The sequence below is a fragment of the Moschus berezovskii genome, chromosome 11 (assembly GCF_049115385.1).
Source record: "Moschus berezovskii isolate FMDL1 chromosome 11, NW_MosBer_1.0, whole genome shotgun sequence".
NCBI lineage: Eukaryota > Metazoa > Chordata > Mammalia > Artiodactyla > Moschidae > Moschus > Moschus berezovskii.
Genome location: NC_142470.1, coordinates 79,182,952 through 79,196,430, shown reverse-complemented (window position 1 = coordinate 79,196,430; position 13,479 = coordinate 79,182,952). Strand labels below are relative to the sequence as shown.

The 13,479-nt window shown below is 46.0% G+C and overlaps 1 protein-coding gene across 7 annotated transcripts in view; it reads right to left on the bottom strand.

Annotated features, from left to right (window-relative positions):
* ATP6V1E2 (ATPase H+ transporting V1 subunit E2) overlaps positions 1-13,479 on the bottom strand; it is an 82,135-nt gene that overhangs the window by 65,798 nt on the left and 2,858 nt on the right. Inside the window, exon 3 of one of the 7 annotated variants that reach the window (XR_008682379.2) lies at positions 1,890-6,004. The exons of the other annotated variants lie outside the window; for them this stretch is intronic. The gene's annotated coding sequence lies outside the window, so the exon portion shown is untranslated. Of the gene's footprint in view, positions 1-1,889; positions 6,005-13,479 lie in introns of those variants that run through there. 7 annotated transcript variants of the gene reach the window in all.

Genomic DNA, 13,479 nt, shown 5'->3' with positions numbered 1-13,479 from the left:
GTAGAGGAAAAAATGTACCAGACAAATCCTTACCGGCCCCCCTGCCAAGGGCCAGTCTTTGCTCTGGCGCCGGGCGTCTGCAGGCGGAATGTGGAGCTTGGAACACCCACTGGAACCTGGCACTGTTGCTTCCTTCTTTCTGCAGATGACCCCCTCAGTCTGACCTGGCAATGTGAATCGAAAGAGCCAGGCTGTCACTGGGGAAGGCGAGCCAAGCCCGCCAAAAGGAGGCCAAGAGGAATTTCCTTGGCACACAGGCCTGGGCTGGGGGCTATGCTTGCATGCCCAGAATCTCAATTAAGTTGGCATATGTGGGCTTCAACAGTGGGGTGGGCTCACCTTAACCAAATCATCAGAAGCAGATACATGTGTGAACCCAAGCAGCCAGTTTATTAATTTACTAATGAAAAATACAGCCGTCAAGCTGGCAGGTCATGGCCCTCTCTCTCTGTATGTAAGTCACATGGGAAACCAAATGCAAAAGTTGTCCAGTGAGAAACCAGGGCAAACAAAATGTGCCAGATGGTCTCTAAGAGTGGCACACTGGCCACGGGCACTGGCATGCTCTGGTCCATAAGTGAGGACATCCTCTCCAAGTCCAGACAGGGCTTAAAGGGGGCAACACTGGCTTCCACAGTGTGGGCTCTGGAGTAAGATTGCTAGAATTGAGATCCTAGTTGCACACTTAACATTTGTATGACTTTGGGGAATCAGCTCATGCCTTGAAGGCTCAGTTTCCTCATCTGTATAATGGAAATAATAATAGCATGCACATCATAGGATTATTGTGAGGCTTAAATGAAAGAAGTGAGTGTTTAGCATAATGCTAAGCACACAGTTAATCGTCATGCTTGGTAGTTATCATCATCAGCAGCATCACTACTACTGCTGCTACTACTTTATAACTAGCTCTTCTCCTCTGCTTTAAGCCTCATCATCGTCATTCTGTGTATGTGCAGAGTACTTATGACTGCTTTGATTTCCATTCTCAAAAGGTAAGTAGAAACACATCCTAGTCTTGCTTCCTTGTATGAAATTTAGTAGCCCTGCAAGGAGCTTGAGAACCTCCCAGCGCTTCATGGCATATTCACCCATGGTCTCAGGTGGCCAGCCATATCCTTGGTGATGGGAGGTGAAGTCCTGGAATTTCAGGGCTCTTGGGCTGGGGGTGAGGTGGAGTCATCTCACAGCCAGTAACAGTCCCTGAAACTGCAGTCCTGAGTTCTCATACCTTCTCTGGGACTCCCACTTCTAACCAGTGTCTCGGTGCTGGGACTTGAAAGCAGCTGCAGGGTGGGGCACGGCTAGAAGTCAGGGGTTGAGCAAGTGTCTCCGCAGGAACGCGGCTGCCCATATAATGCATCTGGCTGATGTAACTTCCAGTCTGTCTGGGATGGGGATTATGAACTCACATGAGCCTGTGGCTCAAACAAAACAATGAAAAGGAGCTAAGAAATATGAAACATACATGTCTGCTCTTGCACGGGGGCACAGGACTCTCCTGTCCCACGAGGCAGGCTTGCACTGTAAGTGGCATCTGTCCTGCCCATGCTTGGTAGGGGACAGCACCTAAAGCTCTCAAGACAGTCTTACTTCCATAAACTATTCAATACCGAGGTCTCTTCACTGACCCCCAGACACAGCAGACTCAGCCCTACCTAACTCATGTAGCTTGTGATCACACAGTTCCCTCAGCTAAACAGCCTTCCTCTGCTTCCCTCCACTTAACTAAATCCCATCTACATCTTCGGCCCAGTGTGAGTCCCACTACCTCCTCGACCTCTGGACTCCTCAAAATGACAGCATGGCCTATTTTCCAGATATAATTCACAGTCTTTTGATGCTCCAGTTACCTTGCTTCCTCCAGGAAATTCCTTGAGGACAAAAATCTCCTTCTCTAGCAGGGGTTGGATGCAGACAGGCACTCGTTAAACATGAATCGATTGGATTAAAGGCTTGAGGCCGGGGTGGGGGAAGTACTTTTTTTTTTAACCGTGAATTATAACACACATTCAGAAAAGTATATAGCTTAATAAATTATTATGAGGCAAACATGCAGTAACCAGCACCCAGGTCAAGCACAAGGACATTACCAGCACCCCCATTAACCCCTCCTTAAGACCTTGGGGAAGAAGACATTTCAAAACTGATGACTTTATATTCATCGGCATAAGAGGTGTTCTTAGAGAAGTGTGGGCTTGGAAATCTCTCTTTGCCAGTCCTCACCTACAGGAGCCTGTGTGCACCTTGGAGAATCCTCGTCACCGCGAGAGGGAGGAGGGGAGGCAGGCATGCTCGGGGGGCCAAATGTGTCTGTCAACCTGGAGCCCTGTCCAGATGCTGATGCTACCGTTCCTCATTCCAGCTGGGATTTCTAAGTCTGAGGGGTCATGTGTCCAGGTCTGGGCTCCCTGGTTTAAAGACAAACAGTGAGCAAGGGAAGGGTGCACGGGGCAACTTGCAGGGCCCAGGAAGTAGGTGAGGAAATTTAGAAAAATAAGGACTCCTTTGGGGGGTTTAAAATATTTAATATGTGGAAAGGGGGTGTCCCCTTTTCTGTCTTTGGACAAATATTTGCTGAACATCTACTACATGCCAGGCACCACGTAGGCACTAGAGATAGAGAACAAGCAAACACCAGCCCTGCCTCCCAAGCCCATGATGTCATAGAGGGGACCAACAGGTCAACAGGAAGTCACACTACAGGGTGGCCTGTTAGCAATCAGCAGCTCTAAGATAGCTAGGTGAGGACTTCGCTGGTGGTCCACTGGCTAAGACTCCAAGCTCCCAATGCAGGGGGCCAGGGTTCGATCCCAGATCTGGGAACTAGATCCCATACACTGCAATTAAAGATCCCACATGCCACAACTAAGACCTGACATGGCCAAATAAATATAGAGTTAAAAAAAAGGCTAAGCAAATGAAGGGATCCAATGCCTAAACTGCCCCTGCTCCCAAGTTCACCATGGGCTCTTTTATAATAAATTGCTCTGCAACCATTAAACTATGCAGTGGGTGGTTTGAAACACACCATTAGTAACAACAAATGCTTTAGATGCAGGTCACTTCCCTGGTAGCTCAATTGATAAAGAATCCACTTGCAATGTAAGAGACCCAGGTTCTATCCCTGGGTCAGGAAGATCCCTTGGAGAAGGAAATGGCAACCTATTCCAGTATTCTTGCCTGGAGAATTCCATGGACAGAGGAGCATGGCGGGCTACAGTTCACGGGGTCTCAAGAGTCAAATACAACTTAGTGACTAAACCATCACCACCACTTGGAAAAGGTAGCAAGTTGGTAATATTCATGAAGGAGGGTTTTCCAAATAGATAAGAATCAATCAAGTTGTTAGGGATACCTGACTCGAAGCAGTGCCTTGGGGTTTCCAGAAGGACTCTGGTTCAGAAACGTGGAAAGGTACCTGGGCCCAACATAGGAAGGAATAAGAGCAAGGAGAGGACACAGGCTGAGTGACTGCAGACTTCAGTAGAAGGAGTGGTCCTCTGGGCAAAGGGTCAACCTACGAGGGAGAAGCACAGATGGGCATTGAAAGACAGACACTTTTGAAAAGCAGGAAGATAAAGTGAGAGTGTTTAGACAGGGAGAACGCTGTGGGCAGAGGCACTGTGCTGGGAATGTGTAGGAGGTCTGAGCGCAAAGAACAGATTGGATCAGCAGCAGCAGACAGGCCTCCAGTGGCAGTGGGAGTGAGCGATGTCTAGAAAGTCAGAGCTCAATTGGGGAAGATTTGAAATGTCAGACTGAGGGCTGGGACATGAGGCTAAGGAGACCCATTAAAGGTTTTGAGTAGGGATGTAACTTGGCCAAACCTGGGTTTAGAAAGATTAGCCTGGTGGTGGTGAAAGCTGGAGAGTCTGGCTTTAAGTAAATGTCAGGTCAAGACTGCACGGATGAGGGCTTGGACAAGAACATGAGAACAGAGGTGGGAGGAGATGTGGTACAGAGGTGGCAGGTTTGAAGACTCAGGGTCTGGCCCTGGCAGCACCTGCCGAAGCTCCGCCCACAGGGTTGAGCTGCTCAACTCAGTGTGAAGATGTGGGAATGCAGGTGTGACGCCCACTGTTCCTTCCAGAGCCAGCTGCGGGTAGAGAGAGCAACAGCCAGAGAGTTCATCTGGCTTGGAATTAAAGGAGAGGAATTAAAAGACCCGACCCTCAGAGAGGAAATCAGGTGTCCACAAAGCTTTATCTCTGCTTCAGTTGCTGATAACTAAGGGGACACATACAGTTTTAATCTAAGAACTCCATCCCAGTGGCAAAGCACGCTGTGGTTGGGACTGGAGAAAGCTAATGCCCACAGAGGCAGGCAGGTAATATAAAGGAGAGAATCAGGTGGGGTCAGAGACATTTCTTCCCCAAATAATATAAATTAAGAATTTACAACTTAGTTTCTCCTTTTCACACATCTGCAGGAAGGTTACTTCAAAGGAGTCCAGTTCTCAGAAAGAGCAATGTGCTACAAAGTTGCATGGCTAAAGGTTTTCAGTGGTGGCTTCCCCCCACCTCCGAAACAAAACCCCTCAGTCTCATCCCAGCCTAAAGGGCCCAGACTTCTGAGTCTTTTGGAAATGGGGACTTGGGGGCACAAGTTCTCATATTTTAGAGAAGCTGGAAATCCCATTTGAAAAGTAAAATCCTTTTATCTTTTTTCTTTGTCTTATTGTGGTAAAATATATGTAACAAATTTTTGTCATTTTAACCACTAAGTAATGTTCAATGGCATTAAATACATTCACATTGTTGTGTGAAAGACATCACCAATCATCTCCAGAATGCTGTACCCATCAAACACTAACTCCTCATTCCTTTCTCCCGCATTTCCTGGCAACCATCACACTACTTTGGGTTTCTATGCATTTGACCACCCTCAGTTCAGTTCAGTTCAGTCGCTTAGGCTTGTCTGACTCTTTGCAACCCCGTGGACTGCAGCACACCAGGCTTCCCAGTCCATCACCAGCTCCCGGAGCACGCTCAAACTCATGTCTATCGAGTCAGTGATGCCATCCAACCATCTCATCCTCTGTCATCCCCTTCTCCTCCAGGCTTCAATCTCTCCAAGCACCAGGATCTTTTTCAAGGAGTCAGTTCTTCACATCAGGTGGCCAAAGTATTGGAGCTTCAGCTTCAGCATCAGTCCTTCCAATGAATATTCAGGACTGATTTCCTTTAAGAATGACTGGTTTGATCTCCTTGCAGTCAAAGGGACTCTTAAGAGTCTTCTCCAACATCACATTTCAAAAGCATGAGTTCTTTGATGCTCATTTTTCTAGAGTTGACCACTCTTGAAACCTCTTGTAAGTGGGATCATTTGTCCTTTGTGACTGACTTATTTCACTTAGAAAAATATTTTCAAGGTTTATACATACTGTAGCACTTGTCAGAATTTCCTTCCTTTGTAAGTCTGAATAACATTCCATTGTATGTATCTATCACATTTTGCTCAGTCGTCAGTGGCATTTGGGTTGCTTCTACCTTTTTGCTATTATGAATAACATTCCTCTGAGTGTGGGTGTACAAATATCTGTTCCACTCCTTGCCTTCAATTATTATAGGTATTTACCTAGAAAGGGAATTGCTAGATCACATGGCAATGCTTTACTTTTTTGAGGAAACTGTGCCATTTTCCACAGTGGTTCCACCATTTTATATTCCCCTCAACAATGCAACAAGGGTTTCAATTTCCTCATATCTTCACCAATATTTATTTTCTGTGTTTTTATCAAAAGCCTTCCTAATGGGTGTGAGGTGGTACTCTTCATTATAGTTTTGATTTGCATTTTCCTAATGATTAGTGAGGGTGAACATCTTTTCATGTGCTTATTGGGCATTTGTGTATTTTCTTTGGAGAAATGTCTATTCAGGCCCACTTAAAAAACCAGGTCGTTTTTATTGTTTAGTTATAGGAGTTCTTGTCACTGCGGTCCTGAGCACTCCAGTTGCCAGCCAGGTAGCCAGCTCCTAGATAGGGTTTTCCAAAGTGTGGGCTGTGAAACCAAAAGGAATAGAAAATTCAAAATTCATTACAGGTCATGAGCTTAAGTGTTGTTTGTCAAATTTTTGTCATATATATGATGCATACGTACATACGTATTCTGATGCACAATGAAAATTTGTTAACTGTGATTTAACATACAAAACATTTGAACAACAGTGACCTCCGGACTTTCCTGATGGCCTAGTGGCTAAAACTCTGTGCTCCCAGTGCAGGGGACTTGGGTTTGATTCCTGGTCAGGGAATTAGATCCCACATACGGCAACTAAGACCTGGTACAGCCAAATAAATAGTACTTTTAAAAACAAAACAACAACAAAAAACTCTGACCTCACATTAATTGAATCCAACCTCCTTAGAAAGCACCAGTGTTACTCAAGCAGACCCTGGAAATTCTCCCTCAATCGATTTACGAAAGTATTCATCCCCAAAACACGTCTCTTCTAACTGGGGATGGGGGTGGGTGGAAGTGGTCTGAGATTCTGGCTACATGAGGAGCCAGAGGAGCATGGTCACTCAGTCCTATCCAACTTTTTGTGAGCCCACGTACTATAGCCTGCCAGGCTCCTCTGTCCATTGAATTTTCAGGCAAGAATTCTGGAGTGGGTTGCCATTTCTTCCTCCAGGGAATCTTTCTGACTCAGGGCATGAACCTGGGTCTCCTGTGTCTTCCTGGATTGGCAGGCAGAGTCTTTATCACTGAGCCACCTGGGAAGCATGAGCAACTTACATGGCTAGTATCTACTGAGCCCCAGGGGCTAATATCTACTGAGTCCCAGGGGCTGAGCAGTCACAGGACATCATGGGATGGTAACTGAGGGTAGGAACCAGGCTGCCCCTGAAGAAGCCTCTCTCCGTCCTGGATGCCCCCATGGGTCATAACTGGTTCAAGAGAAGTGCAATGGATGGAGCATCAGAGCTAAAAGTTTCAATCCTGATGTCACTCACAGGCTGGGTGATCTGGATAAAGGCTCACAATCTGTTTGAACTCCCTCTGGATAAAGACACAAAGCCTCATCTGTTTACAGAGAGGGTGTTAATGAGGAATTCTGTGAAAGCCAAATGCAGTGAGGAGTTACGAAGCTGTGTTAAATGCTAGCTGAACCACAGGTGTCCTCATTCACAAAACACCACCCCAATCATCCTGCCCATCCCAGAACCTCAAGCTGCCTTGAGGTAGGAGCAGGCCAGCAGTCAGAGCCCTAGAAAGCCTCCAGGCAAGTGGAGGGTGGGCTTGAGGTCATCCAGGAGCCCCAGGACACAAGCTTTTCCGAGGGAGCTGGCTGGCCAAGTCTCCAGCTGGTGGGCCACAGTCAGGGACAAGCTAGAAAGAGCAGATGCTCTGCTTGTTCAGGAACATCAGAAGCAGTGTTTGCTACCAGTCCCCAGTTCAGGGGATGCATTCAGATGCCAAATGCTCATCTAGTATTGACTTAACGCTTGCTGCTATAGGTCCTGACTGGCTTCACCTCTGCTAAGAGGCACAGCTCAAGCCCAGAAGCAGGGGAGCTACTGGTTTGCAAGGAAGACAGTGCATCCACCAACTGTGTTCCTCATGGTGCACAGGGACTTCCATATGACATAGTTGGGAAAAGTGCTCTTTCTGACCCCCTCTGCACTCATCTTAACACTTTGCCCAGAGATCAAACCAGTCAATACTAAAGGGAATCAACCCTGAATATTCACTGGAAGGACTGATGCTGATGCTGAAGCTCCAAGCCACCTGATGCAAAGAGCTGGCTCACTGGAAAAGCCCCGGATTCTAGGAAAGACTGAGGGCAGGAGGAGAAGGAGGCAACAGAGGATGAGATGGTTGGATGGCGTCACCGACTCAATGAACATGAGTTTAACCAAACTCGAGGACACAGTGAAGGACAAGAAAGCCTGGTGAGCTGCAGTTCATGGGGTCGCAAAGAATCGGACACAACTTAGCGACTGAACAGCAACAGAGTCCAGGACATAGCATTTAAGCATTATCTGCTGGACTCATAGATAAATGGATGGATAGTGAGGAAAGGGTCTTCTGTATGAACTCACAATCCTAGGGATCTGCAACTCTTTTTCAGATGGAGGAGAGAGGAATGTGAAGAGGTGCTGCAGTGGTTGCTGCAGGGAGACACCTCCTCCTGTTCCACCCACATACTTGGAACACAGAGCTCAATAAGAATTTAATTCCCTAGGGCGTTTCACTCTGTGCCTGCACATGAGTGGAAACAGTGACAGATTTTATTTTCTTGGGCTCCAAAGTCACTGCAGAACATGACTGCAGCCATGAAATTAAAAGACGCTCCTTGGAAGGAAAGTGATGACAAACCTCGATAGCGTACTAAAAAGCAGAGATATCACTCAGCTGACAAAGGCCTGTATAGTCAAAGCTATACTATTTCCAGTAGTCACGTGAGAGTTGGACCATAAAGAAGGCCGAGTGCCAAAGAATTGATGCTTTCAAACTGTGGTGCTGGAGAAGACTCTTAAGAGTCCTCTGGACAACAAGGAGATCAAACCAGTCAATCCTAAAGGAAACCAACCCTGAATATTCATTGGAAGGACTGATGCTGAAGCTGAAGGTCCAATACTTTGGCCACCTGATGCAAAGAGCTGACTTGTTGGAAAAAGACCCCGATGCTGGGAAAGATTGAGGACAGGAGGAGAAGGGAGCAAGAGATGATGCAATTGTTGGATGGCATCACCGACTTAATGGACAAGAGTTTGGGCAAACTCTGGGAGACACTGAAGGACAGAGAAGCCTGGCTTGCTGCAGTTCATGTGTTCGCAGAGCCGGACACCACTTAGCAACTGAACAATGAGCAACTTAGCATGAGCAACAGACTCAAGAGAACACTACTCAGTCTTGAAAAGTCTCAACTTAGCAAGACCACTAAGGTCCACTTTGGTTCAGCTGTGCACTGCGATTCAGAAAGTGATTCCAGCAGAAAGGGTAATAGTAGAGTTTGCCTCATTCGTTCCTTGCTTTCAGAAATCACAGGCCTGAGCTACATTCAATATCTGAAAACAGGGATTTAGGTATGGTAGAAGTTGGAATCTCTGCTCGCACTGCATGCAGCACATTGAATATAGCGATCCAGTCCTCCAATGTCTTCTCAGGAGGCTGGAGTTGTGAGGAACAGAAGCTGGAAGTGGTTAACAGAACAGAAATTTTAAGGATCATGCATGGCTCACAGGATAGTGGCAGGCTAGAGGAGCTGCTCAGGACTGTCTGTACAGGAACCACGCCCAACATATGCCTCAGGACCTGCTCTGATGAGAAAACCACTTCTGATATTGTTGCTGCCAACAGATTCTAGATAGTGTATACAGTAGTCACTTCTGCACCAGGAACTCAATTACACCACAACCAACAACACCACCCACCCTATGTGCCACTTCCTGTATTCAGCACTGAGTTGTGGGCCCAGCACCAAAGCTGCAAGAGTGTGCTCTGTATTTAACTGTAGTCACTCCAGCTCTTGAGTCTGACAAGGAAAGCAAGAGTCTGTAACAGCTTCCACAAGAGTGATCCTTTTCTTCCCACCAAGACTTACAAAGTGGAAGATTCCCCAAATTCAAAATGTGCCTATAACACTCAGTGACCACAGGATACACTATGGAAAAATAACCATCAACAAATCTTGGATGGTTTTCTGGCACTGTTAGAACTGAAGCCTGGAATAAAATCAGTAATTTCATTTCTGGAAGATAGATCTATGATCTGGCCTCCTTTGGACCTTACAGGAGGTGGCCACTCCCAGATCACAGAAGTATTCTGTACCAGCAGCCTCTATGAAGGGTCCTTTTCTATGATTCAGCAGTGGTGGTAATGCTATCTGTTGTAGTGACTGGTCTCCTGACCTAGGCTGCAGCAAAAGATGGTTAGAAATGAAGATGGGAAAACATTATTAAGGGTGCTTGAGCTAAAATTCTCAGAGGTTGGAATTTACTTCTGAGTTTCTGATATGTAATGAATTGGAAAAAAGGAGATCTAGATGTATTCTAGAAACATAACTAGAAATGAAATCAAGTGACCGAGATGTTTTGGATTTTTTAAATCATTCTGATCATCAGGAACCACTGACCTTTAAGAAATTGTTGCAGTGTTTAAGCCATTAACATCTCAGCTAAAAAATAGTGTAATAGATTACATCTCAGCCCTAAGAGAAAAGGATGCAGACGGGAGGTTTTAGTGGGAGGAAGAAAAAGAATAGGTACGTCATACGGTGTGATGCTCCAAAGGTGGGCCAGGCGGGGTGTGGGAAGCAGGAGAGCCCTGGGGAGTGAAGAGGCTGCAGTCTGAAGAGACTGGGCAAGTACGGAGGAAAGAAGCATAACTGAAGAGCAGAGGAGGGACTTTCTTGGTGGTCCAGTGGCTAAGACTCTGGGCTTCCAATGGAGGGGGCCTGGGTTCGATCCCTGGTCAGGGAACTAGATCCCACATACTGCCAACTAAAGATCTTGAGGGCTGCGACAGAGATCGAAGATCCAGTGTGCTGCAACGAAGAACAAGTGCAGCCAAATAAACAAAAGAGCAGAAGGGACCATGTAAAAGAATGACTACCATTTTACCTCCTTGCCAATAACTCTAAGAAGGAAGTCTGAAGAGGGAAAGGACTACCTACCATCAGCCAAGAATGAGGGACTCACACCAAGCTTGGATTCATGTACTGACAAATCAACTGACTGAAATGTAAAACAAATCACAGATTTGACTTGGATTCTTCTCACTTACCTCTTCCCTTGAAATTTGCTTTTTCTTTATTTCTAGTATAGCTTTGGGGAGACCTTGAAACTTTGACTGTTGGCAACAATCCAGGGGTAATAGGTATTGTTGGTTGCCTCCCCAGCATATATTACCCCCCATGCCTGCTGTCCACTGTGCAGGAAACATAGAATTTGAGGGGGAATAAAACTCTGGCTTTGGGGTGGGCCCTGACAGGCCTAATAAGGATAGTTCCAAGCCCCTGTCCCAGCAATGGTTTCCGGGACAGCCAGTAGCCCTGGCCTAAGGCAATGAGCATTTGACATTCTGCTGGCCACTGTGATGAACTCAGCTAATCTGATGAGAGGAAGTTCGAGAATTTTGTGTATTAAGTGAATCAAGAGAAGCTCTCTCTCCTGCTGGGCAGTGTGGTATTTGGGTGGTAATGCCTGGACATGGTATAACCATTTTGTTTTCAAGAGAGAAAGCAACCTAAGTAGGATGCTGACCCAGAGAGAAGAGAAAAACTGAGAGAAGTGCAGGAAAAAAATAGATTCAGGGTTTTGATCAAGCCATACTTGAAGCCTGAGCTACTTCTGGTTGTTTCAGTCAAAGAAGTCCATACATTCCCTTTGCTGTTGAAACCATTTGGGGTTGACTTTCCTATTACTTGGAACCCAAAGCGTCATAACAACCAAATGATCTACTGGAATCCAGTTGTCCGTTTCTGGAGTAAATGTGAGGGGACACAAACAAAATAACAGAAAGCGAACACATTTTAGAAACTTAGTGTCCTTCTGGAGTCCTACTCTCCGCTTGATTTAGGCAGTTGGTCACATTTTTAATCACCAAGAGGAGATTGGTAAGTTTTGAAAAGTTAGGAAGAAACCCAAAGAAGTAAAGAGGATAAAACAGAGAAGATTTGAAAGAAAGAGAGAGAAGGGATATGTCAGTGGAATCATAACATAGACACCTCAGAGTATCCCAGCCCTTCTCTGTGTTACCAAGCCCTGTGAACATGGTCATCGAAACATCCTGCTTCCTCTTCATTTTCATAGCCATGCCTGATCCAGACCTTACTTTCTCTGCCTTCACTCTGGTTCCTTCTAAATCCATGTTCTACACCACTCCCAGAGTGATCGTCTCAAAAGACAGCTCTAAACTTGTCATTTCCAACTGAAAACTTTTAACACCTCCCTCCTGTGGAACACGGGAAATAGCATGAGCTCAGACCAATTATTTTGAAAGCCAGCTCTGCCACTTAGCAGCTACATGACTTTGAGTAAATGTCTTAATTTCTCTGCACATCATCTATCTTGACTGTAATGATAATACTATCATAGACAAGATTCCTTTAGTTACCAGTGACAGAAAACCAATCTACACCATCTAGGCAAAAAGGAAAGGAGGACTTATTAAGTGACCAACTGAAGCCCAGTAGTATACAACAGAGTTTCAGGGATACCCAGAATCAGGAACTCACAAATATCCTGTGTCATCCCCGCCACTTTTAAGGGGGATGGGTGGAGAGCATCTCTCTGCATTTTTGTTTCTCTGTGCATTGTTGCTTCATTTCCTTGGGTTGACTATTTTGTAAATGTCTGAAACATGAAGCAGGAATGACCCACTGCCTTTAGGCTCTTATCTTCCAGTTTAGTTAGTACCAGTTTTGAATCCCAAATTCAAACTTCTCAAGGAGGGTTCTGGTCATCCCATCTGGCGTCAGGTGCCCAGGGCTAATCAATGGAGGTCAAGGACGGGATGTGTAAGAAGAGGGCATCTACCATTTAACCATATGATTGGAACTTCCCTGGTGGTCCGGGGTTAAGGCTCCACGTTCCCAATGCAGGGAGCCTGGGTTTGATCGCATGCCACAACTAAATGACCCTGCATGCTGCAACTAAGACCTGGATCAGCCAAATAAACCAACAGGTAAATGTTTTTAAAAAGAAAATAAACCACATGATCACAGAAAGAACATGTAACACACGCAAAGGGTGTTGTTTTGGATAGGGAAGCCAAGAGGTATTCTCTATGAATTTTATCTTGTGTGGTTATTTTGGGGGTGTAATAGGATGACCTATGAAATGAGCAGCAAATACCCAGGACAGTGCCTGGGCACAGTACATAGTGGCAGCACACAGCAAATCCTCCTTTCCTCCCTCATCACATCCTTACTATCAGAGTCACTGTTTACCCAGCTAGTGCCTTTGGCTGGATAGCAAGGAGATCAAACCAGTCGATCCTAAAGGAAATCAACCCTGAATATTCATTGGAGGGACTGATGCTGAAGCTGAAGCTCCAGTACTTTGGCCACCTGATGCGAAGAAATAACTCATTGGAAAAAGACCCTGAGCCAACTCATGGAAGGCAGGAGGAGAAGGGGATGACAGAGGATGAGATGGTTGGATGGCATCACTGACTCAACAGACATGAGTTTGAGCAAACTCTGGGAGACAGTGAAGAACAGTGAAGCCTGGCATGCTGCAGTCCACAGGGTTGCAAAGAGTCTGACACGACTTAGTGAATAAACAACAATAACAAATAAAAAAGATGTGCCTCTGCGGGTGGATGCCACCCCACAGGCACAGGTCTGGTAAGCAGAAGTTGCCTCTGTGATTAAAAAAAGTGCCCCTTCTTCCCACGTACACATCCTTTGGCCAGGGTGATGGCTTTGTGGGTATCACGTGGGCCTTTCTGGATATCATATTTCTCCCTTTGCCTTGGTGCAGTGCACAGACTGCCCAGCCCAGGTTGGCCCTGCATGCCCTTAA